General features: G+C 38.4%; 1 pseudogene; it reads right to left on the reverse strand.

The window, feature by feature from the left end:
* Window positions 1–23,858: 23,858 nt before the first annotated feature.
* LOC102275015 (short coiled-coil protein pseudogene) lies at window positions 23,859–24,340 on the reverse strand (annotated as a pseudogene).
* Between the last annotated feature and the right edge of the window lie 376 nt (window positions 24,341–24,716).

The following is a 24,716-nucleotide window of genomic DNA, read 5'->3' on the forward strand; positions in this document are numbered from 1 at the left end:
TCCATCATTGCAGAACATTTTATTGGACAGTACTGCTTTAGTCTTTTTTAAAAATATTTTTTTGAAATTTATTTATTTAGCAGCATCGAGTCTTAGGATCTTTCTTGGATCAAGGACTCTCAAGTTGTGGCATGTGGGCTTAGTTGCTCCATGGCATGTGGGATCTTAGTTCCCAGACCAGGGATTGAACCCTCAACCCATGCATTTGCAAGCGGACTCTTAACCACTGGACTACAGGGAAGTCCCATGCTTTAGTTTTATTATTGTTATTATTATCATTTTATATCAGGTACTTCTGAAGGCACTAAATTTATTTTGACATTCATCAAACCAGAATTTCTCAACCTGAGCCCTACTGATGTTTGGGGCTTGGTAATTATTGGGCGGGGGGGGGAGCGGTTCTGCCCTGTGCATTGCAGAATATTTAGCAGCATCCCTGGCCTCTACCATGATAACTAGTGCTACTAGTTACCAGTAGCACTCTCTATGTCAGGTTGTGACAACCAGTATCTCCAGACATTGGCAAATGTCACCTGTCAGGTGTGTGTGTGTGTGTATGAAAACTGTCCGTGGTTGAATTAGAGACAATATTTTCTGAACTAATGTTTCACCTTTACTTCAATCCTTTTAAGACAGGTTTCCTCTTAATAAAGCACAATGATGTATACAATACTAATGAATAAAAATTAGAAATTCTTATTTGTAATAGTTGCCACATCTCTGGTCTAGGTGAAATTTTCTTCAGCAGTTTTGAGAAGAGGACAAACTCATCATAATATTTACAGATTTCTGGTCCTGACTTCTAACACCATAGATTAATTTTGCCTGTTTTTGAACTTTATATCATTTTTCTTAAAGAGCCAGGTAATAATTATTTTAGGCTTGCAGGCCAGATGGTCTGTCACAACTGTTCAACTCTGCAACTGTAGCACTAAAACAGCTGATGACAATACACAAACAAATGAGTGTGACCTTGTCCCAATAAAACTTTATGTCCAGGCCATGGGCTATAATTTAATGACTCCTGCTTTATAGAAATGGAAACAGGTAGTATTTGTATTATTTTTTGTGGTCTGCCTTCTTTTGCTAAAGGTTATGCTTGTGAAGTCCAGTCGTGCTATTACACACACGTAGTTGGAGTTTATCATTCTTATAGCTCTATAGTACTCCATTTTATGGACTTCCCAGGTAGCTCAGTGGTAAAGAATCTGCCTGCAATGCAGAAGATGGAAGAGACAGTTGTTCAATCCCTGGGTGGGGAAGATCCTCTGGAGAAGGAAATGGCAGCCCACTCCAGTATTCTTGCCTAGGAAATCCTATGGACAGACAATCCCAAGAGTTGGACACGACTTAGTGACTAAACAACAACTCCATTATATGAACTAATTAAATGGATTTATTTATCCAACCCACCACTGATGGACATTTGAGTTATTTTCAGTTGGAGATTTCTACAGAAAGTTCTATAATGATCGTATCTGTGGGTATTGTATGTAGGAGTAGAGACACTCTTATGGGTATGTTCATTTCTTAGTAAACACTGCCAAATGGTTAATCTGAAGTGGTGGTACAAATGCTTACCAGCAGTGTATGGGAGAGCCACGTGCTCCATATACTTGCTATTATCTTTTTTCATTTTGTCTTTCTTCTAGAGTGTGGGTCGAAGTGTTACGTTTTTTATTTGCATTTGCCTTAGGCTATTTGTAATAGCCAAATTGGAATGTCACAGGCCGACATCTATAAACACTGAGAACATTAAACTGTTTTGATATTGATTTGTAATATTTTAATACTTACTTCCCTAGTCCTTTCTAGAAAGGATCAAAGCTTAAAAGTTATTCTCCAGGGACCTCCCTGGCTGTCCAGTGGATAAGATACCACACTTCCAATGCAGGGGCCTCGAGTTCAATCCCTGGTGGGGGAAAAAGATCCTCCATGCTGTGTGACACAGCCAAAAATAAAGAAGATATTCTTCAGGGAAAAAAAGACAATTGCATAGAAAGTCTTAATCAAAACATTTTACTGTTTGAAACCATCTTATGTTCTTGAGTTAATTTAATCCTACGGCAATTATTCTTCATTTCACCAACCTAATTATTATCTTTGTCAAACCTGCTGTAGCTACTGAATTTTTTACTTTTGGTAAAAATAGCCCCATGACTTTAGTCACTCAGACCAGAAAGATCAGAGTCACAATTAACTTTTCTCTGTTTTACTATCATTCTGGTTCTAACATTACAGGAACTCTGTTATCCATCTTTGCCATGGACCTCATTTGTGCTTTCATCACCCTACAGCACCCTATATCAGACTGATGCCAAGGAGGAAGGCATAACTCCTTTTGATCACCCACCTTCTGCTCAGAGATCATCAGGACGAGTCACATCCCTGTGTATCTCAGTTACCAGCAAATGTTTATTTTCACTAAAATGCCTGTGTATATCCCCTAGTATGACTCATTCTCCTGCTCCACGCCTACCCCAAGCCCTTTGTGACGGTTAATTTTATGTGTCAACGTGACTGGGCTAAGAGGAGCCCAGGTAGCTGTTAAAACATAATTTCTGGGTGTGTCTGTAAGGGTGTCTTTCAAAAAGATTAGCATTTAAATCTATAGACTGAGTATAGCAGATTGCCCTCGCCAAGGCCAGTGGGCATCATCCCTCTCAGTTGACGGCCTGAATAGATGAAAATGGCGGAGGAAGGGGGAATTTGTCCCACTGATTGAGCTAGGACTTCCGTCTTCTGCCTGCGGACATCTCTGGCCTTTGTATTCAGACTGGGGCTTACACCAGTGTCTCCCCTGGTTTTTAAGCCTTCAGGTTTGGAATGTAACTACATCACCAGCTCTCCTTGCAGATGGTAGATTGTGAGACTTCTCATACAGTGGAAAAGAATCTGCCTGCAGTGGGGGAGACCTCAGTTCGATTCCTGGGTCAGGAAGATCCCCTGGAGAAGGAAATGGCAACTCACTCCAGTATTCTTGCCTGGAGAATTCCATGGACAGAGGAGCCTGGCTACGGCTTCCATGGCAAGCTACAGCCCATGGGGTCGCAAAGCATCAGACAAGACTGAGGGACTGAGCGTGCACCCTTCATAATACATCCCTTTCTATATATCTATATATAACCTATTGGTTCTGTTTCTCTGGCAAAGCCTGACTAATAATTCACCATCCACTCTGCTCTCAAGACTCATGGTCAGTTATCAGGAAAAAGTTCTAAACCCTTAACCTCTTCTCTAAATGTGCACTTCCTTTTCCTGCTCTAACTGTAGCACACCACTTCCTCTGCAGCCCTTTAGGGAAAGGGGTGTGAGCGCTTCCTCTCCCTTACTCCTCACACCACTGGGTTTCAAGGTGTTCTCTTCACCCTTCCTTGCTGTTTACAGAGCATTTTTGCCTCTTCCTCTGCCCTCACAACCCCATCTGTTGCCTTTCAGTCACTCTCATGCATTGAAAACAGGAATCCCTGGCTCATGGTCCTCTCTGGTACTTGAGGGAACAAAAACCCACTCTGGGTAAACCTAACTCTCTGCCTACTCTATGCCTGCCTTATAGCTGGATGTGGCTGGGGAAAAATACACAATTATGGCAAGTAGTCTCACTTTAAATATACTGTATTTGGGGATTATCTTTTAATTCTCCTTTAAAAGGTCTTTTGATTCGTAATGCTATCTTGTTGCTTTCAGTCGCTAAGTCGTGTCTGACTCTTTCCAACCTCATCGACTGCAGCATGCCAGGCTCACCTGTCCTCCAGTATCTCCCGGAGTTTGCTCAAATTCACGCCCACTGAGTAGGTGATGTTATCTAAGCATCTCATCCTCTGCCACCCCCTTCTTTTGCTCTCAATCTTTCCCAGCATCAGGGTCTTTTCCAATGAGTCGGCTCTTCGCATTAGATGGCCAAAGTATTAGAGCTTTAGCATCAGCATAAGTCCTTCCAATGAGTGATCAGGTTGGTAATTTATAAAGTATTTTTTTTTAATATTTGGTGTTTTGGGTACCTGGTTCGAGAATTCTTTCCCTACTCCACATTATGAGTGATCTGAGAACAAGATTCATGGAGAGATCACCCTTGGTCAGTTTTTTCTCTCTAGTTACTTAAGGCAACAGAGGAGACAATGGTTACAGAATTCATAGTAGACTTTTTTTTTTTTAATGTAACCATTTTTTTAAACATCTTCTCTGCATAATAACTGAAAGGCTTTTTTTTGCATTAAAAAAGTTATATTATGGAAATTTTCAGCCATATACAAAAATGCCACTCATCCAGTTTCAACAATGGCCAACATTTTACCATTCTTGTTTCATCTATCCCACTCCAATATTCTTGCCTGTAAAATTCCACAGACAGAGGAACCTTGTGAGCTACAGTCCATGAGGTCGCAAAGAATCAGACACGAATAGTGACTGAGCACACACTAATATTCCATAATATTAATATTTATGTACCACCTCTTGTTTATCCCATCATCTGTTGATGGGCATTTAGGTTGTTTCAATGTCTTGGCTATTGTGAATAGTGTCGCCATAAGCATAGGGGTGTATGTATGTTTTCCAGTTATATTTTTTTTCTGGATATATGCCAAGAAGTGGGATTGCTGGATCATATGGCAGCTCTGCTTTCAGTTTTCAAAAAGAACTTTTTAGTATTTATTTTTATTTGCCTGCACCGAGTCTTAGCTGTGGCATGCTGGATCTTTGATCTTTGCTTCAGCATGTGGGATCTTTATTTGTGGCATGTGAACCCTTAGTTGTGGCATGTGAGATCCAGTTTCCTGACCAGGAATCGAACACTGGCCGCCTACATTGGGAGTATGAAGTCTTAGCCACTGGCCCACCAGGGAAGTCCTTCAAAAAAATTTTGTAGTTGGTTTGTTCGAATCAAAATCAAACTTGGTCTACACCTTTTGTTTTATTGATATACCTTTCTTTCTGGGTCACTGCTTTAAGTTATTTCTCATGGTCCACATTTGGCTGATTCCATCCTTGTGGTGTCGTTTAGTGTGTTCCTCCAGCCCTAATCTTCCACTGTATTTTCACATATTTCTATGGAAGTTTGATTAAATTCAGATTTAGTTCTTGTGGCAAAAATACTACATAGATAATCTTGTGTATGTCCCATTGTATCACTTCGGAGATTTCACTTTGTGTGATGTTAAGATGGATCAGAGGGTTCAGTTTGATCCAGTCTTTTACCTACATGCTTTTAGCAGTTATTGAAGATCGTAAATTTGTGGTTGCAAAATAGTAACTTAATTCTAGTATCTTTTTTGCATTTATCATCTAGAATTATTTTTTCAAGAAGAATGTTCCCCCACCAATTATTACCTTGTGTTATAGACTGCATGTTTGTGTATCCCTAAATTCAAAAGTTGGAACCTTAATCTCTAGTGTGACGGGTTTTGGAGATGATTTGGGAGGTGATTAGGTCATGAATAGGATTAGTGCTCTTATAAAAAGAGACACAAGATGTACTATGTACATAAGTTAAATAATCAGGGTGACATTATACAGCCTTGTCTAGTACTCCCATCTCTGTAAGAATTTTCCACAGTTTGTTGTGATCCACACAGTCAAAGGCTTTACTGAAGTCAATGAAGCAGGGGTAGATGTTTTTCTGAAATTCCCTTGCTTCCTTGAAATGCAAGTAGGCAATTTGATCTCTGGTTCCTCTGCCTTTTCTAAATCCAATTTGAACATCTGGAAGTTCTTGGCTCACATACTGCTGAAGCTTAGCTTGAAGGATTTTGAGCATAACCTTGCTAGCATGTAAAATGAGCACAATTGTACAGTAGCTTGAACATTCTTTGGTATTGCCCTTCTTTGGGATTGGAATGAAAACTGACCTTTTCCAATCCTATAGCCAGTGCTGAATTTTCCATATTTGCTAACATATTGAGTGCAGCACTTTAACAGCATCATCTTTGGAGATTTTAAATAGCTCAGTTGAAATTCTGTCACCTCCACTAGTCTTTTTTTTTGCTGTTGTTATCTTTAAAAGCTTACAGAGATATAATTCACATAACATATAATTCATCCCTTTAAAGTGTACAATTCAGAAGATTATGGCATATTCACAAAATTGTATAATAGTCAGCACTGTCTAATTTTAACATATTCATCACCCTCCCCCAAAGAAACCCTATACCCATTATCAGACCCTCCTCCTTCCTGCTACCAGCCCTAGCCAACCATATATTTGATTTCTGTTTGTATAGATTTGCTTATTGTGAACATTTCATATAAATGAAATTGTAAAATATGTGGTTTTTTATGACTGAGTTCTTTAGTATAGTATAGTTTTCTTTAGTATAGCATAGTTTTCTTTAGTATAGTATAGTTTTCAAGGTTCATCCATATTGTAGAATGTAAAAGTACTCTATCTCCCTCCTTTTTTTTTGTTGTTGCATTGCAGCATGTGAAATCTTAGCTCCCCAACCAGGGATCAAACTTGTGCTCCCTGAAGTAGAAGCACAGAGTCCTAACCACTGGACCACCAGGGAATTTCCATACTTTATCTCTTTTAATGGCCAAATAAGATTCTGTCTTATGGATATACCATATTTTGTTTATCTATTCATCATTTGATGAATGGGGATATTTCCACCTTTCTTTCTTCATAACAATATTGTGAATAATGTTGGTATGAACATTCCTTATACAAGTTTTTGTGCAGACATGTTTTCATTTCTCTTGAGAATATATCTCAGGATAGAATTGCTGGGTCCTTCCTCTTCTAGCTTGTGGAAGAGTTTGTGGAGGACTGGAATTAATTCTCTTTTAAAAGTTTGATAGATTTCACCAGAGCAACCATCTGAGCTCTGGATTTTTCTTTGGAGTAATTTGAAAATTAAAATTTCAGTCTCTTTACTTTTGTAGATCTATTCAGATTTTCTGTTTCTTCTCACATTAGACTTGGTAGTTTGAGTTTTTCTAGGAATTTGTGTAATACCTCTAAGATATCTAATCTGTTGCCATATAATTATAGTATTCTCTTATCATTCATTTTATTTTTATAAGATTGGTAGTGATGGTCCCTCTTTCATTCCTGATCTTAGTAATTTTTATCTTTCTTTGTCAGTCTAGTTAAAGGTTTACCAATTTTGCTCATTTTTTCAAACAACCAACTTTTGGTATAATTGATTTTTCTCCAGTGTTTTTCTATTCTCTATTTCATTTATTTCTTCTCTAACCTTTCTTATTTCCATCCTGCTTACTTTGGTTTAGTTTGCTCTTCTGTTTTCAGTATCTTATGGTGGAAGGTATGGTTATTGATCTGAAATATTTCTTCTTTTCTAAGGTGGATATTTACTGCTATAGATTTCTTCCTAAGCAATGCTTAACTGCTTCCAATGATTTTTGGTACATAGTGTTTTTGTTTTCATTCATGTCAAAGCATTTTTTAATCAAAGTATTTTCTAATTTCTTCTTTGACTCATTGGTTATTTAAGAGTGTGTTCTTTAATTTGGGAATTAACAACATATTTTGTGAATTTCCAAATTTTCTTCTGCTATTGATTTCTAACTTCATTCCATTGTGGTTAGAGAACATGCTTTGCTTGATTTCACTCCTTTTTATGTACTGAGACTTGTAATATGGCTTAACATAACGTCTACCCTATAGAAAGTTCCATGTGCACTTGAGAAGAATATGAATTTTACTGTTGATGGGTGGAGTTTTCCATAGATGCTGGGATGAGGTATATGGAAACAGGACAAGTTAAATTGTTGCAAACTCACTGTATTTACTGAGGTTCAGTTCAGTTCAGTCGCTCAGTCCTGTCCGACTCTTTGTGACCCCATGAACCACAGCACGCCAGGCCTCCCTGTCCATCACCAACCCCCGGAGTCCACCCAAACCCATGTCCATCAAGTCGGTGATGCCATCCAACCATCTCATCCTCTGTTGTCCCCTTCTCTTCCTGCCCTCAATCTTTCCCAGCATCAGGGTCTTTTCCAATGAGTCAGCTCTTTACATCAGGTGGCCAAAGTATTGGAGTTTCAGCTTCAACATCAGTCCTTCCCGTGACTAATCTCCTTTAGGATGGACTGGTTGGATCTCCTTGCAGTCCACAGGACTCCCAAGAGTCTTCTTCAACACCACAGTTCAAAAGCATCAATTCTTCTGTGCTCAGCTTTCTTTATAGTCCAACTCTCACATCCATACATGACCACTGGAAAAACCATAGCCTTGACTAGATGGACCTTTGCTGGCTAAGTAATGTCTCTGCTTTTTAATATGCTGTCTCGGTTGTAGTTAATCTTGAATGAATACACTTCAGATTGTTGTAAGCCTTTGGTTAGTTTCCAGAATTCTGAAAAAAGTTTCTTTTGACAATTGTTGCCTTTTTTTTTTTTTTTTTTAATTATACTTCCTTCTTTGGGAAGTATAGATTTACAGCGGTCTTCACTCTGCCAATCCACAAGTCCCACCTCAAAAATATTGTTTTAAAGACACTTGAAATAATTCTCAGTGATTATGGCAGAAATTTGAGGCTTGTCAAGTTCATTTAAGGCTTCCCAGGGGGCACAGTGATAAAGAATCCACCTGCCAATGCAGGAGACACAAGAGATGCAGATTCAATCCCTGGGTTGGGAAGATCCCCTGGAGTAGGAACTGGCAACACATTCCAGTAATCTTTCTTGGAAAATTCCATGGACAGAGGAGCCTGGCAGGCTATAGTACATGGGGTCACAGAGAATCAGATCCAACTGAGCACACACACACAGGTTCATTTGCTTCATTTCTTTTTTAAAAAAATATTTAAGGAGTGCCTCTTTTTCTTCTTGATTTAATTTTTTAAAATGTAAATCATTTGTGTTCCCAAAGTCTAATCTATGAAACAAGATACATTCAGAAAGATCTAGCTTTCATCATTGCCCCTCCTTTCTCTATAGGTTACCAGTTTTTAAAACTAGTTTTTGGTGTATGTGTCATAGTTTTTTAAAAATAAAACCATATAGCTATAGATAAACATTCCTCTGTTTTAATCACTTCTTGCTTTTTCCTTAACAAGATATCCTAAAGATAACTCCATAGTGGAATATGGAGCTATTCTTAAATTAATTGAATTTTGAGAAATGGTAAGAAAAAATTATTTGAGCTTAAATCATATTTTGGGTAAATAATATGTAAATAATATTTTACTAAATTCTTCAAATTTATCAGCTAATTACAGGTATAATTTTTTATTTAGATGCCTAAATCTTCAGGAGTTGGTGTTCTTTCTCTGGCTGTGTGTAGCTAGTTCAGAGAGTTGGACTTTTGTTTTAGTGTCTTCATTTCTTGTTCTCTCCTGTCCACTTCTTTCTTCTCCATGCAGGTCACCAATAGCTTACAGACTCCCTTGGTAATTTCTACATGTCACAAAGTTGAATGCAAGATGGATGAGAGTCAAGACATCTAAAGAAGGCTAAGGCAACATATGGTGAGAAGCAAATCAATACAAGGAGAATTGTTAATTTTCCATTAGCACATTAAGGTTTATTTTAGGATGTCTCAGAGGACACTTTTATTGTAAAGGAATAATTTGACAACTGTGTTTTAATAAGGAAATAGAAATAAATTAGGAAAAATAGAAATAATCACCCTGGTAGGAGTTAGAAATTAAATGTCACCAGATTTAGCAAATAAAAGTAGAGGACATCCAGTTAAACTTGAGTTTCAGATAATTTTTTATGAATAAGTTTTTTTAGTATAAGTATGTCCTAACTGGCAACCCACTCCAGTACTCTTGCCTGGAAAATCCCATGGACAGAGGAGCCTGGTGGGCTGCAGTCCATGGGGTCGCTAGGAGTCGGGCACGACTGAGCGACTTCACTTTCACTTTTCACTTTCATGCATTGGAGAAGGAAATGGCAACCCACTCCAGTGTTCTTGCCTGGAGAATCCCAGGGACGGCGGAGCCTGGTGGGCTGCCGTCTATGGGGTTGCACAGAGTCGGACACGACTGAAGCAACGTCGCATGTCCTAACTATTACACTCAAAACATATCCATTGTTTATCTGGAATTCAAATTTAACTGGGTATCCTGTATTTTATCCGGAAATCCTATTTGAAACTCAAATCAAGTAGATAGGGCTTGTCTTGGTGTTTGAAATGAAGAAGTAGACTTGGGCTGATGTAGAATCAGTTCTTCAAGGCTGTTAGACACAGTTTTGTGCTGGAAGAGGACTGGTTTAGACTTCTTTCTGAGTCATCTCTTGCTTTTCCATTGCAGACTTTCCAATCCCTGCCCCCTGCCATACTGAACTATCTGCAGTTCAGAAAATGGAATTTTTCTTTTTTTGGCATGTGAAATCTTCCAATTTACAATGTTAGCTCTTTCTTTTGTAAACTAAGTAGGCCAAATAAAACTCACATTCATACTGGATTGAGCCATAAGGCCACCTGTTTGAGATCTTGTATTAACTATTCAAATATGACACCATTTTTCAAAGGTGTATATTAAGGGCAGTTCCAATGGGCTGGGATAACTCAGTCTTGTACTTAACTCTGTCTGAACTCTGGAGAACATTTGCCTGCTTTCTTGCTGTTCTCCCCTAAAACAGGAACTTTATATTTATTTTTATAACCTCAGCTGCCAGCAGAAGGTTTGAGACATAGTAGGCAATCAGATGAATGAATGAATGAGTGAGTGAATGCACCTCGGTCACCTCCTGTTCTTTCAGGCAGAAGAACATTAATTCCTTTCCATCCCAGAATGTGGCAGAAGTGGTAAAATAATTACTTTAGACATAAAATTTTGTTATTAAGTATTTCACAGTTCAAGACTGGTAAACAGTGGAAGTTTAATAACTGATTGCATCTTGGAAACCACATGTGAAGGGGACAGTCAAGCTTCTGGAATTTGGCAGTGTTTATAGCTCTACATGCAGTGGTTTTAAAAATAATGTGACATATTCAGTGCAAATGCATTACTGTTAATATTTTATTAGAGAGTTATTGTTTTCTCTTTGAATATCTCTCATTATAGGCTGATGCATTATTAAGTAGAAATGTATTACATCCAAGGACCAATTTTTCCATCCCTGGGCTATGTATTTCTGATTCTATAATAGAAGTCAATGGGTAAGTCAGATTCATTTCATCCAAATTTACAGCACACTTTTTTGGAACTTTCATTTGAGGGATACCTGCATAATCAGGTAATATATTTTAGGTTCTGCAGCAGAATAAAGCAAGCAAATGGAGCCAACTTCATTGTTAACACAATGGAGCAGCTGCATGTTGACTGCAGACATTACTGGAGACTATCAGTCATTGGTACAATCAAGAATGAATCTCCTTCCAAATTTTCACAAGGAAACAATAGCACATCCCCTATAGCTGGCATTTACATGCTCTTTCTGGTAAATATTTTAAGTCAAATATGATTCAACGCTGTTAAAAAAGTTTCAACTCTTCCTACTGAAATGCTACAGAATGACTGAAAGAGCTTTGGTCTATTTAGTAACTATCTCATGAATTTAAAAGCAATCATAATTTTAAAACTGAAGCATTAAGTTAAGCAGGCCTTGGGCAATTGAGGATGGCAAATGCAGAGCCCTCCCTGCCATATATTGCTCAGCTGAAACCTAATTGCAGAGGGAAGCTTTCAGTGGATAAGAATATGTGTTAGGAAAATTTTACCCTAGATACCAGATTCACCTTTGCTTTATATCATATTTGAAATTATTGTATTTCCTGGAGGAGAAATTTTAAAGAAGATTTTAAAGTATAATTTATTATTGAGATGAAGAACATGATAAAGCAGTCTGATCATTAGTGCAGGGCATCAGTCTTAAGGTAGGACCAGATTCTAAGAGGCTTCTGGTGTGGGTCCCAGACCCTGCTCTCCCAATGTGGCCTGAATGTCAGAGCCTATTTCTGGCACTTCTATCACTGACTCTTGGAAATTAACTCTCTATGAAATTCAAAAAATAGCAAATTTTAACAAGTTGAGAATGAGAACATTTACAGTTGGGAGAAGCTTCACAAACAGACTTTTAAATGTACTGTAATTTTTTCTTCTCTAAGGCAGCTTGGCCTAGGAGATTATAAGAAGAGAAAAATGAAGGAAATCCGTTTTTATTTTTTAATTGTGGTGCCTCTTAACTGTTCTGTCATAAACTACTTTTTCTTTTTTTTTAAATTTTATTTTTAAACTTTACAATATTATATTAGTTTTGCCAAATATCGAAATGAATCTGCCACAGATATACATGTGTTCCCCATCCTGAACCCTCCTCCCTCCTCCCTCCCCATACCATCCCTCTGGGTCGTCCCAGTGCACCAGCCCCAAACATCCAGTATCGTGCATCGAACCTGGACTGGCAACTCGTTTCATACATGATATTATACATGTTTCAATGCCATTCTCTCAAATCTTCCCACCGTCTTCCTCTCCAACAGAGTCCATAAGACTGTTCTATACATCAGTGTCTCTTTTGCTGTCTCGTACACAGGGTTACTGTTACCATCTTTCTAAATTCCATATATATGCGTTAGTATACTGTATTGGTGTTTTTCTTTCTGGCTTAATTCACTCTGTATAATAGGCTCCAGTTTCATCCACCTCATTAGAACTGATTCAAATGTATTCTTTTGAATGGCTGAGTAATACTCCATTGTGTATATGTACCACAGCTTTCGGGGGAAGATATTTAGATCAAATCAGTTTTTCCCAAGTTGTGTTCTGAGATCTTCAGACAACTGGCATGAGAGTCAGGTGGATGCTTGCTTGCTGAAAATGAAAATTCCTGGGCCCTCAACCTATAGAGTCAGTCTCTTGAGTCAGACCAATCTGTCAATTCTAGCTGTTTTGTAGACATACTAGAGTTTGAGATCCATTGGGCGAGATGAACCTCAGGGCCCCTTCCTCCTACAAAATTTTGTGAGGCTTGGATGGTCTTTCCAAAATTAAGCTTGTTGGTGATGGAAATTTCTACTCCTCCCTTGCAATAAATTTAATAAACCTGAAAAGGGCTTCATCAAGTGGCATTTAGTTAACAGATAAAGTTTGGATAGTTTAGCTACCTATCCAGAGATCTAGTCAATCTTGGATTATTGGAAGGAATAGCACTTAAATATTTATACAGGAAATTAGATTTAAAATAGACCAATCGAGTAACTTGAGTCTGTGGAGGTTACCTGCCATATCAGTAAACAAAGGATGTTGTGGCTATCAAGCCATAAGCCACTTCAGTGCCCTCCGCACCTCCACCACCCCTGTGCACCCTGAGGGGATTCTGGATGGAGAAAAACAGGATACTGGCCCTAGGTGCTTATCAGAGGAATGATTTCAATGAGCCCAGACTCTTGCATCTTCCCATATACAGAAAAGCACCAAATTCTGTAACTTGAGACTTCTGTTTTTTCTTTAATTAGCAGAAATCTTTTGATGTTCAACCACCTGGTTTGTTTTTGCAAACTGCTGCATATCTTGGCTCTTACCTCCTCAGAACAGTCCCTCAGAGTTATCTGAGAAACTGTCTCCTGTGGTTAAGTCCTCAGTACTTCCACCAAATAAAACACAATTTTCAACTTGTAGGTTGTGCATTGTTTTCAGTTAACAAGTCTCAGCAATTCTCATGATGTTTAGGAGGCTGATCAATTTTTGTGCACATGCATTTTCTGTTTAGTTTCAACAAATCCAAACTCATTCAGGTTAGTTCCTCTCTGGGTAGAGTTTGCTTGTCTTTGATACTTGCAAGAGATTGAAGAGTTCTTAGGGAGCCACATGAGGCCTTAGGAATCTAATGAGGAAGCTGACATCAAGAAGGAAGAGGAGAGTTTTCATTTCAGCAAATCCTTCCTTCTACTTGATGATTGGATTACAACACCCACTTCTGGTTGGTGAGGCTGTGGAGCAACTGGAACTCTCATATATTGTTGATAGGAGTGGGAAATGGTGAAGTTAAAAATGTGCCTTTCTTATGACCTAGCAATTCCACTCCTAGGTATTTACCCAAGAGAAAGAGCACACATTCAAAGACTTATATTAGAATATAATTAACAGCTGTACTGGTAATAGACAAAAATCTGGAAATAGCTTAGATATGTATGAGCAGAAAGGCTAAACTATGGTATATTCATACAATAAAATATATCTACTACTGATGTACCTAAGACATAGATGAATTTCAAAATATTATACTGAATAAAAGAAGTCTCACACAGAAGATTACATAATGCTATGATTCCATTTACATTACATGTTCCTGCTTCTGTTTATTTTTTCTCTGTGGACATAGTTCCAGGCTGCTCCATAGAAGAGAATCTGGCCAAGGGCCTGGGTTGGAAACAGCACACAGTTATAATGATAACCACCATTAACTGAATGCTTAAGGGCCTGGCACTACCCTGAAATTTGAGCATTACTTCTATTTTATGGATGAGAAAACTGGGCCTCAGACAGAGCATATGACTTGCCCAAAGCTACACAGGAAATAAGCACTGGAGCTAGGTTTATTTCTAGCTCAAGAATATCTTATTTCCAGAGCAGCAGTTTTACCCTGAGGGTAAAGAAGAGGATATTGGTAATACAGGAGAGAAATCAGCCTAGAATCTTTTCCTGGGGTTGGGGGAGGGAAGGAGGGAGGAAAGGGGGGAGGAAGAGCAGGAGGGGGAATATTAAAGAAGATATGCTATGGTCTTGTAGATTTTCTGTCAAGGCTAGAGACTGCCTTTTTGACCCTACTTCACAATATATTGAACAATTGTTAATTTGTTCCTCACAAAAGCCTGAAGCAGATAAGGAAATTGTCCTGAAGAAGTAAATTACAGTCATTCCTAGGTATCCTCCAGGAATTGGTTCCAGGGCCACCCATATCTTCATATCAAAAATCCATGAATAATTAAATTTCTTATAATATACATACCTCCTCCCATGTACTTTAAATCATTGCTAGGTTACTTACAATACCTAATGCAATGTAAGTATTTTGTAAATAGTTGTAAATACAGTGTTAATTGTTGCCAGGGCCTGGAAAATTCTATTTGTGCTTTTTTGGAACTTTCTGGAATTTGGGAGGTATGGAGTATTTTCTATCAAAGCTGGTTGAATTTGCACTTGTGAAAGCAAAGGATATGACAGGCTGCCAACTGTACAAGATCTAAGTGTTAAAGCAACCACTGACTGAAACCGCCCACTCTTGCTAGGCCTGTTAGTAACCACTTGCCTGAGTTATCTTACAACAGGAGCTCCTGGTAAGGAACGTGGAACTAACAAGCTACCACTAACTGGAAGAATTCGGGAAAGGTCAAAAGCAGAGAAGAGATGCCTGTCCATATGTCCTACCAACCTCCCAGAGTTCTTCTTGCTGCATCCATCTTGGCTGAGTAACGCATGCGACACCAAGAAGGACCCCGAGTCAGAACAATTGGCCAAAGACAACCCAGAAACTAATCTCATCACCATAAAACCTGAGACTGCAAGCCACGTGGCAGAGCAGTTCTCCTGGGTTCTCTTACCCTACTGTTCTCCACCCGGGTACCTCTTTCCAATAAAGTCTCTTGCTTTGTCAGCACATGTGTGTACTCGGACAATTCACTGTTAGACAAGAGCCCACTCTCGAGCCTTGGAAGGTGTTTCCTTTCCTGCAATATAAGCCTTGTAACTGGATTTTGAACTGATCTACAGATCCTGTGGTGCAGTTCCTGGTAGAAGTGAATCACAATGAAGGAAAGAGATACAAAATGTTTTTACAGATTTTTTTTTAATGCTTAATTGCTTCAGAGGGTAATAAGCAAAAGGACTGTTTTCTAGTCTCTCTTTGAGGGCAGATGTGAATAAGAGTGCAGGTGGTATTGAGGTGGTTGGGAGGATGAGAGGTTCAGATTTTGTCAATTCTGCTTTTCTGCTCTCATTAACGCCAATTTTCACGGCTTACACTAGTGATTCTGTTGCAGGAAAATGGGGCACAAGAGGACAGTCATGTCCCAAGTCTCGGGTGAGTTCCTGGGATGGGCCTGGTAGGGTCCTTGGCTTCACACAGAAAAGATTTCAAGAGTGACACATAGCAGAATGAAAGCAGGTTTATTTAGAGAGATATACATTCTATAGGCCGAATGCAGGCCATCTTAGGAGGTGAGAGTGGCCCCCAGGGGCCAGGATGGTTAGTTTTTATGGGCTGGGTAATTTCATAGGCTGTTAAGTGAAGGGACAGGGTTTTCCAGGAATTGAATCCCTGCTCCCTTTTGGCCTTTTATGGTCGGCCTCGGAACTGTCATGGCACCTGTGGGTGTGTCATTCAGTATATACTCATGTATTACAATGAGTGTATAATGAGGTTCGAGTTCAACTAGAAGTCGAATCTTGCTTCCATATTTGGCCTAACAGAGTCTAACCAGTTTTTGTTGTGTCCTCAATGGCCGTGTCATTCTTTCAATGATTGTGCCCTGCCACCTTCCCTCCTGTCTCAATTCCAAAGGCAGTGCTTCTCATTCCTTTAAAACCCTCCTGTCCAGCAAGGTGAACTGAAGATGGATGAATCTCTGATGTGGGAACTCACTCAATGGAGGTGTGTCACAGGCTCTTTGAGAAGCTGATGAAAACCTTGGAGACTTTCTCTATAGAAATGAACCTACATGTAAAAGTCTCCATGCAATGAAGAAAGGTCGATAGACCTGCTAAAACTTACCATGGTTGTCCCTGTTTAGAACCTCTGTATTTGTGGATAAAGCCTGGAGTACCCTGGGGTGGGGGTGAGGGTGGGCCTCCAGCAGAATGGTCCTAAGATTGTGAAAAGTATAGACCCACTGTTGTAAACCCTGTATTGAGAGCAGAAGTTTCAGCTTTGCCACTTTACCAGCTGTGTGGCTTCAAATGAATCCTTTCTGAGTTTAAATTTCCTCATCCAGAAAATGAGGGTGATAGTGTTTGCCTTTGCTGGGAAGAATATCAGTGTGAGACAATCTTATTCTTTGTGAACTTTCAATCATTTGATAAATACTGATTTTGCCAGACAATCGCCTAAGTACTGGGTTTACAGTCATGAATCAGTTATTAAGAATTTCCTGCCCTTATGGGGCAGGGAAACAGGTAATCAGTGATGAGTGAATGAAACAAAATGAAGCATATAATTACAAAGTATTCATTACCTTCATAGCTTTATCACTGAGTGTAGCAATGGGAAAGAACCTAGTGGAGAGACCTGAAACCACTAGGAATAGTTAGGGGAAATTCTTTGTAGGAGAATCCATTTAAGCCACTAAGTCATTAAGAAAACAGAAGTGGCAATGGAGATGGGGAGGAATAGGCTGATTGGAGACACATCTGTTTTATTAAAATCTGTCTAAACAATTTTTTTTTTTTTGGATAGACAGTACATAGGATGTGATTCAAAATTCAAAAGGTATAAAAATAAATAGAGTGAAAGTTTCCCTTCTAACCAATGACCTAGTTCTTCTCCCTGGAAGTAACACACTGTATCCATTGCTTACATATTCCTCCAGAGACTTTTTTTTTTTAATATGCAAGCAAATACATTTCCACAAATGATATTATATTTTATGTAATGTTCTGTACCTTGTTTTTTTTCTTAATGTATCTTGAAGTGCCATATTAGTATCTAAACAGATCCCACACTCATTTTGATGACTGCATTGTGTTCTATTGAGTGTACCATAATTTATTTGACCTTTCTCTAGTGATCTTAGTTTTCTGAATGTCGAGTTTTAAGCCGACTTTTTCACTCTCCTCTTTCACTTTCATCAAGAGGCTCTCTAGTTCTTCTTCACTTTCTGCCTTAAGGGTGGTGTCATCTGCATATCTGAGGTTATTGATATTTCTCCTGGCAATCTTGATTCCAGCTTGTGCTTCTTCCAGCCCAGTGTTTCACATGATGTACTCTGCATAAGCAGGGTGACAAAAGACAGCCTTGATGTACTTCTTTCCCAATTTGGAACCAGTCTGTTGTTCCATGTCCAGTTCTAACTGTTGCTTCTTGACCTGCATACAGATTTCTCAGGAGGCAGGTCAGGTGGTCTGGTATTCTTATCACTTTAAGAATTTTCCACAGTTTATTGTGATCCACACAGTCAAAGGCTTTGGCATAGTCAGTAAAGCAGAAATAGATTTTTTTTCTGGAACTCTTTTGTTTTCTGGATTTTTTTTTTTGCTTTTTCAACATTCAGGAAACTAAGATCATGGCATCCAGTCCCATCACTTCACGGCAAATAGATGGGGAAACAATGGAAATACTGACAGACTATTTTTTTGGTCTCCAAAATCACTGGAGATGGTGACTGCAGCCAGTGAAATTAAAAGACGCTTGCTCCTTGGAAGAAAAGCTATGACAAACCTAGACAGCATATTAAAAAGCAGAGACATTACTTTGCCAACAAAAGTCCGTCTAATCAAAGCTTTGGTTTTTCCAGTAGTCATGTATGGATGTGAGAGTTGGACTGTAAAGAAAGCTGATCACTGAAGAATTGATGCTTTTGCTCATGTGTTGGAGAAGACTCTTGAGAGTCCCTTGGACTGCAAGGAGATCCAACCAGTCCATCCTAAAGGAAATCAGTCCTGAATATTCATTGGAAGGACTGATGCTGAAGCTGAAACTCCAATACTTTGGCCACCTGATGCTAAGAACTGACTCATTGGAAAAGACCCTGATACTGGGAAAGATTGAGGGCAGGAGGAGAAGGGGATGACAGAGGATGAGATGGTTGGATGGCATCACTGACTTAATGGACATGGGTTTGAGTAAACTCGAGGAGTTGGTGTTGGACAGGGAAGCCTGGTGTGCTGCAGTCCATGGGGTCGCAAAGAGTCTGACATGACTGAGCAACTGAACTGAACTGAACTAGTGATCTAAGGCTTCTCTGGTGGCTCAGATAGTAAAGAATCTGCTGTCTGCAATGCGGGAGACTTGGATTTGATCCCTGGGTTGACAAGATCCCATGAAGAAGGGAATGGCAACCCATTTTCTTGCCTGGAAAACTCCATACACAGAGGAATCTGGCTTGCTGCAGTCCATGTGGTCGCAAAGAGTCAGACACGACTGAGTGAATAACACACACACTAGTGACCTAGTGATGGACATTTTGGTTGCTTCCAAACTTTCGCTGTTACAAGCAATGCTGCATATGCCTATTTGTGCACATGTGAGTATGTCTGTAGGATAAATTCCTTGAAATAGAATTCCTGGGTGCTTTTGCAGTTTTGACAGACATTGTCATTCACCCTCCCCAGAGGTCTTACTGATTTGCAGTCCCAACCAGCGATGTTTGAGTCTTTGCCAGTTACTGGATTATCAAATTTTTGGAGCTTGTGAATCTGATAAGTGAAGAATTTCTCAGGGTAGTTTTAATTATTTATTTCTTTTATTATGAGCAAGATTGAACATTTTCCCCCACAGTTAGAAACCATTTGCATTTCCTTCTCTGTGAACTGCTTGCTCATAGACTCCAACAATTTTTCTTTCTGGCTTATGGTATTTTATTTTTGATTTGTAGAAGCCCTTTATATATGTCATTTGAATTGCAGTCATCTGTTCTATTCTGTTGTTTGTCTTTTGACTTTGCTTATGGTGCTATTTGCCATACAGAAATATTTAATTTTTAATCATTGATATCAATAATTTCTCTTACAGTTCTGTGTTCTGAATCAACTTAGGCCATTCTACACTTTTTTTTATTGATGTATAGTTGATTAACAATATTAGTGAATCAATTACTTTCAGGTGCATAGCAAAATGGTTCACACATATATATACATATTCCAGGTTATTTCCATTATAGGTTTTTATGAGATATTGAATATAATTCCCATAAAATTCTATTTTATGTATATTTTATGTATAACAGTTTGTATCTGTTAATCCCTCACTCCTAATTTATCACTACCCCCCTTCTCCTGGGGGCTTCCCTGGTGGCTCAGGAGTAAAGAATCAGCCTGCAGTGCAAGAGATGCAGGAGGTGCAGTTTCAATCCCTGGGTTGGGAAGATCCCTGGAAAAGAGCATGGCAACCCACTCCAGTATTCTTGCTTGGAGAATCCCATCGACAGAGAGCCTGGTGGGTTCATGGGATCACAAAGAGTCAGACAGACTGAAGTGACCTAGAACGCACACACTCCTTCTCCTTTGGTAGCCATAAGTTTGTTTTCTATATCTGTGAATCTGTTTCTGTTTTTTATAAAGCTTCATTTGTATTATTATTCAGATTCCACATACAAGTGATATACCATTTATTTGTCTTTCTCTGTCTGACTTACTTCACTTAATATTATATAACATCTTTAGGTCCATCCATGTTGCTACAAATGGCAATATTTCATTCTTTTTTATGGCTGAATGATATCTGATTGTTTTATATGTGTGTGTATGTGTGTGTATAACACATCTTCTTTATTTAATCCTCTGTTGCTAGACATTTAGGTTGTTCCCATGTCTTGGCTATTGTAAATAGTGCTGCTATGAACAGTGGGGTGCATGTATGTTTTCAAATTAGAGTTTTAAACTATTTTGGATATAAGCCCAGGAGTGAGACTGATGGATTATATGGGAGCTCTATTGTTAGTTTTTTGAGGGACCTCCATACTGTTCTCCATAGTGCCTGCACCAATTTACATTTCCACCTATAGCGTAGGAGGGTTCCCTTTTCTTCACACCCTCCCTAGCATTCATTATTTTTAGAGTTTTTGACGTTAGCCATTCTGACCACTGTGAGGTGATGCCTCATTGCAAGTTTTGATCTGTACTTCTCTAATAATTAGGGTGTTGAGCATCTTTCCATGTGCCTATTGGCTATCTATATATATTCTTTGGAAAATGTCTATTTAGGCCTTCTGCTTATTTTTTTTTTATTGAGCTGTATGAGCTGTTTGTATAGTATTTTTATTTTTAAAAGTTTTCTTCATATAGATCATGCAAGTATCTTAATATATTCCCATGTATTTTATCCATTTTCTTTTAGTGGCTTTTGTAAATAGGGTGTATTCTTCCAATAGCTCTTCAGTTTGTGTATGCGGAAGTGGAAGTGTTAGTCACTCATTCATGTCCGATTCTTTGTGACCCAATGGATTGTAGCCCACCAGGCTCCTCTGTCCATGGAATTTTCCAGGAAAGAATACTGGAGTGGGTTGCCATTCCCTTCTCTAGGGGATCTTCCTGACCCAGAGATCAAACCCAGGTCTCCCTCATTGCAGATTCTTTACCATCTGAGCTGCCAGGGAAGCCCTGTTTGTGTATATGAAGGCTATATGTTAACTTTGAATATATTTCTATTTATCAATTTTGTATCTATAAATTTTATTGAATTATTTTTATAGTGATTTTTCAGTTGATCATTTTGATTTTCTAGGTATATAATTGTAGCAAATGTAAATAATAATTTTACCTTCTCATTTCCAATTTTGTTCATTTACTTTTTTCCTTTTGCCTTACTACATTAGCTAGTATGTCCAGATAAAGTTTAAATAATAGTAATCAATAGTGATAAGAAAGACAACAAAACATTAAAAAATGACAAGTCACTTTGTCAACAAAAAATGATCAGATGAGAGCAGGAGAAGCTTTAACTCCCAAGTGCAAAGATATGACTGCTAGCATTTTGGAATCCCTAAGACAATAACCTATTGACCCTAAAGTGGATGAAATTCAGCCAGTCAATAGACCTATCCAAGTATACATAGACCTTAATCTGTTTTCCTTTCCTCATTCTTACATATGATAATAAAGGATTACCAGTCTTTTCATAAAAGCTTACAATATGGAAAGAAATACAAAGAAAATCTATGAAAGAACTTAAAATGCATTCTAATCATATTTGAAGGGAAAGAGTTGTTGGGGGGTTTGTGTGTGTAACCGAGCTGAATTCTCAACTGTCCTGCCAGTAAACGAACAGACATTATTTAAAAATGATAAATAAAGAGCAGTTCAGTTCAGTCGCTCAGTCGTGTCCAACTCTTTGTGACCCCATGGACTGCAGCACACCAGGTCTCCCTGTCCAACACCGACTCCCGGAGTTTATTTGAACTCATGGCATCACTGAGTTGGTGATGCCATCCAACCATCTCATCCTCTGTCATCCCCTTCTCCTCCCCCCTTCAATCATTCCCAGCTCAGGGTCTTTCCAGTGAGTCAGTTCTTCACATCAGGTGGCCAAAGTATTGGAGTTTCAGCTTTAGCATCAGTCCTTCCAATGAATATTCAGGACTGATTTCCTTTAGGATGGACTGGTTGGATCTCCTTGCAGTTCAAGGGACTCTCAAGAGTCTTCTCCAACACCACAGTTAAAAAGCATCAGTTCTCCAGTGCTCAGGTTTCTTTACAGTCCATACTGGAAAAAATCTCACATCCATACTGGAAAAACCATAGCTTTGACTAGACAGACCTTTGCTGGCAAAGTAATTTTTCTGCTTTTTAATACGCTGTCTAGGTTTGTCATAACTTTTCTTCCAAGGAGCAAGTGTCTTTTAATTTCATGGCTGCAACCACCACCTGCAGGGATTTTGGAGCCCCCCAAAATAAAGTCTGTCACTGTTTCCATTGTTTCCCCATCTATTTGCCATAAAGTGATGGACCAGATGCCATAATCTTAGTTTCCTGAATGTTGAGTTTTTTTTTTTTTTGAAACACCTTTTTATTAAACAGCAAAGCGTAACTGCAACACAATTTTAAATGTTTGAAAATTAAGTCACAAAGAGATGCAAAATGTTTGCAGTATGACTATTATATATTCATACAGCTAAAGTCATCAAATCTTACACCAATACAAACATAAGATTATTCCATGATTAGCCTAAATTTAATAACTATAAACTATATTAGTGGATTTCTTTTCCTACTTAACATTTTAATTAACAACTACTGATTTCCTTACCAAATGGAACCTACTAAACTAAATTTAAAAAAACGGTTAAATGACTAAAATTCTGCAAACCAGAAGTTGGGTTTGCAGAAACTTCTGGGAGAAGTGATAAAATACTGAGAAAGCATCAGTTAATTTACATGTAAAACTCTCCCATCTTATTCATGACTCTCATACTAATCCACTCTCAGTGGACTTTGCAAAGTTGATCTGCGGGTACTACAAATAACCCTGAGACCAAACTCTATTCTCTTCCAAGTGTGGTTTACATAAGGTTAGCCAAACTTAATCCATATTTTAAAATATTCCTTCCAAAATCCAATCTGTGCCAGAGAGAACATAAATCTGGAGTAGAAACATTTGGAGTTGGTTACAGGTACTTACGAAGTACTTTTCCCACCCTATTTCTATTTTTACTCAAAATTTTCTATTTCAAACACACACACAACCAGAACTCATCTTTTCAGATACCAAGTGGGTTATTTTGTGCAAAGGAAGTTTTTAATAATAAATCTTCTGCATACCATAATTCAAAGAAAATCTTCATTTTTATAGCCTCCATTTTCAATTAATGTAAGAGAAACCTACTATCCTTACTACTAAACATAATAAATAAGCCCTAACTGAGAAAGTATCTTATTTTGGTCAAGTTTCAACAGTTAGAGTTCAGGCTACTCTCCTAGATGATTAGCTACTGAAATTACTTTTTACAAACGTGAAACCAATTTTTTCCTTAGGGGAAGGAAAAACAGGAAGAAAGCAAATGGAAAAGAGGCACACGATGGTAGACAGGGTACATAAAGCTGTGCGTTCAGTACGTGATTTTGGTTACTTTTTCACAACACGGTAGTTATTTGCTTGTATCTCTATGCCTATAATATAAGACAATGCTAACCTTATAAATCAAAACAAATTTGATAAAACATTCATTTTCAAGTTTCATAAACATATGCATTTCTAATTATAAAGTCTCTACATCTGCACATTTTCATAGACTAACATAATACACAAACTCATGGAAGTCTTCTGTTATGCTCTTAATTTTGCCTAGATATGACATTATCTTCATAAATAGTGAAGCCACAAACAAAAGTACTGTAAGTTTTGGAATCTATTCAAGTTTTAAAGAGAAAAAAAGATCAGCAGCAATTCCGTAAGACCTAAGAGATATCAATCCCTTATTTCCTTTTGCTTTTTGTGTCAGTTGTTTGAAAAACACTAGAAGCTGACATGAGGTTTTCTATATATTGTTTGAGAACTTGGTTTTCTGATTTTAGCTTCAGATTTTCTTCCTTAACTGCATCTACTCTTGCAGACAGATCTTCAAGTGTGTGTTGGAGTTCCAATACTTGATTAATAAGTCGTGTTTTTTCCTCCAGTTCCACCTGATTTTCAGCATCAACTGCATCCATGTCAGCATTCATCATCTTCGGTAACAAACTTCCGCGCCTTGGATACAAAATTCTTGATGAATGGTCTGCCTTCTGAGGCGCTGGCAGGGGGAGGGTTCGGTAGGACGCCTCAGGCCTGGACACTTGGACCAACTGGCCTGAATGTTGAGTTTTAAGCCAACTTTTTCACTCTCCTCTTTCACTTTCATCAAGAGACTCTTTAGTTCTTTTTCACTTTCTGCCATAAGGGTGGTGTTATATGCATATCTGAGGTTACTGATATTTCTCCCAGCAATCTTGATTCCAGCTGTGCTTCATCCAGCTTAGCATTTCACATGATGTACTCTGGATATAAGTTAAATAAGGAGGGTGACAATATACAGCCTTGATGTACTCCTTTCCCAATTTGGAACCAGTCTGTTGTTACATGTCCAGTTCTAACTGTTGCTTCTTAACCTGCATACAGATTTCTCAGGAGGCAGGTCAGGTGTTCTGGTATTCCCATCTCTTGAAGAATTTTCCAGAGTT

This window comes from Bos mutus, chromosome X (genome assembly GCF_027580195.1).
Source record: "Bos mutus isolate GX-2022 chromosome X, NWIPB_WYAK_1.1, whole genome shotgun sequence".
Lineage (NCBI taxonomy): Eukaryota > Metazoa > Chordata > Mammalia > Artiodactyla > Bovidae > Bos > Bos mutus.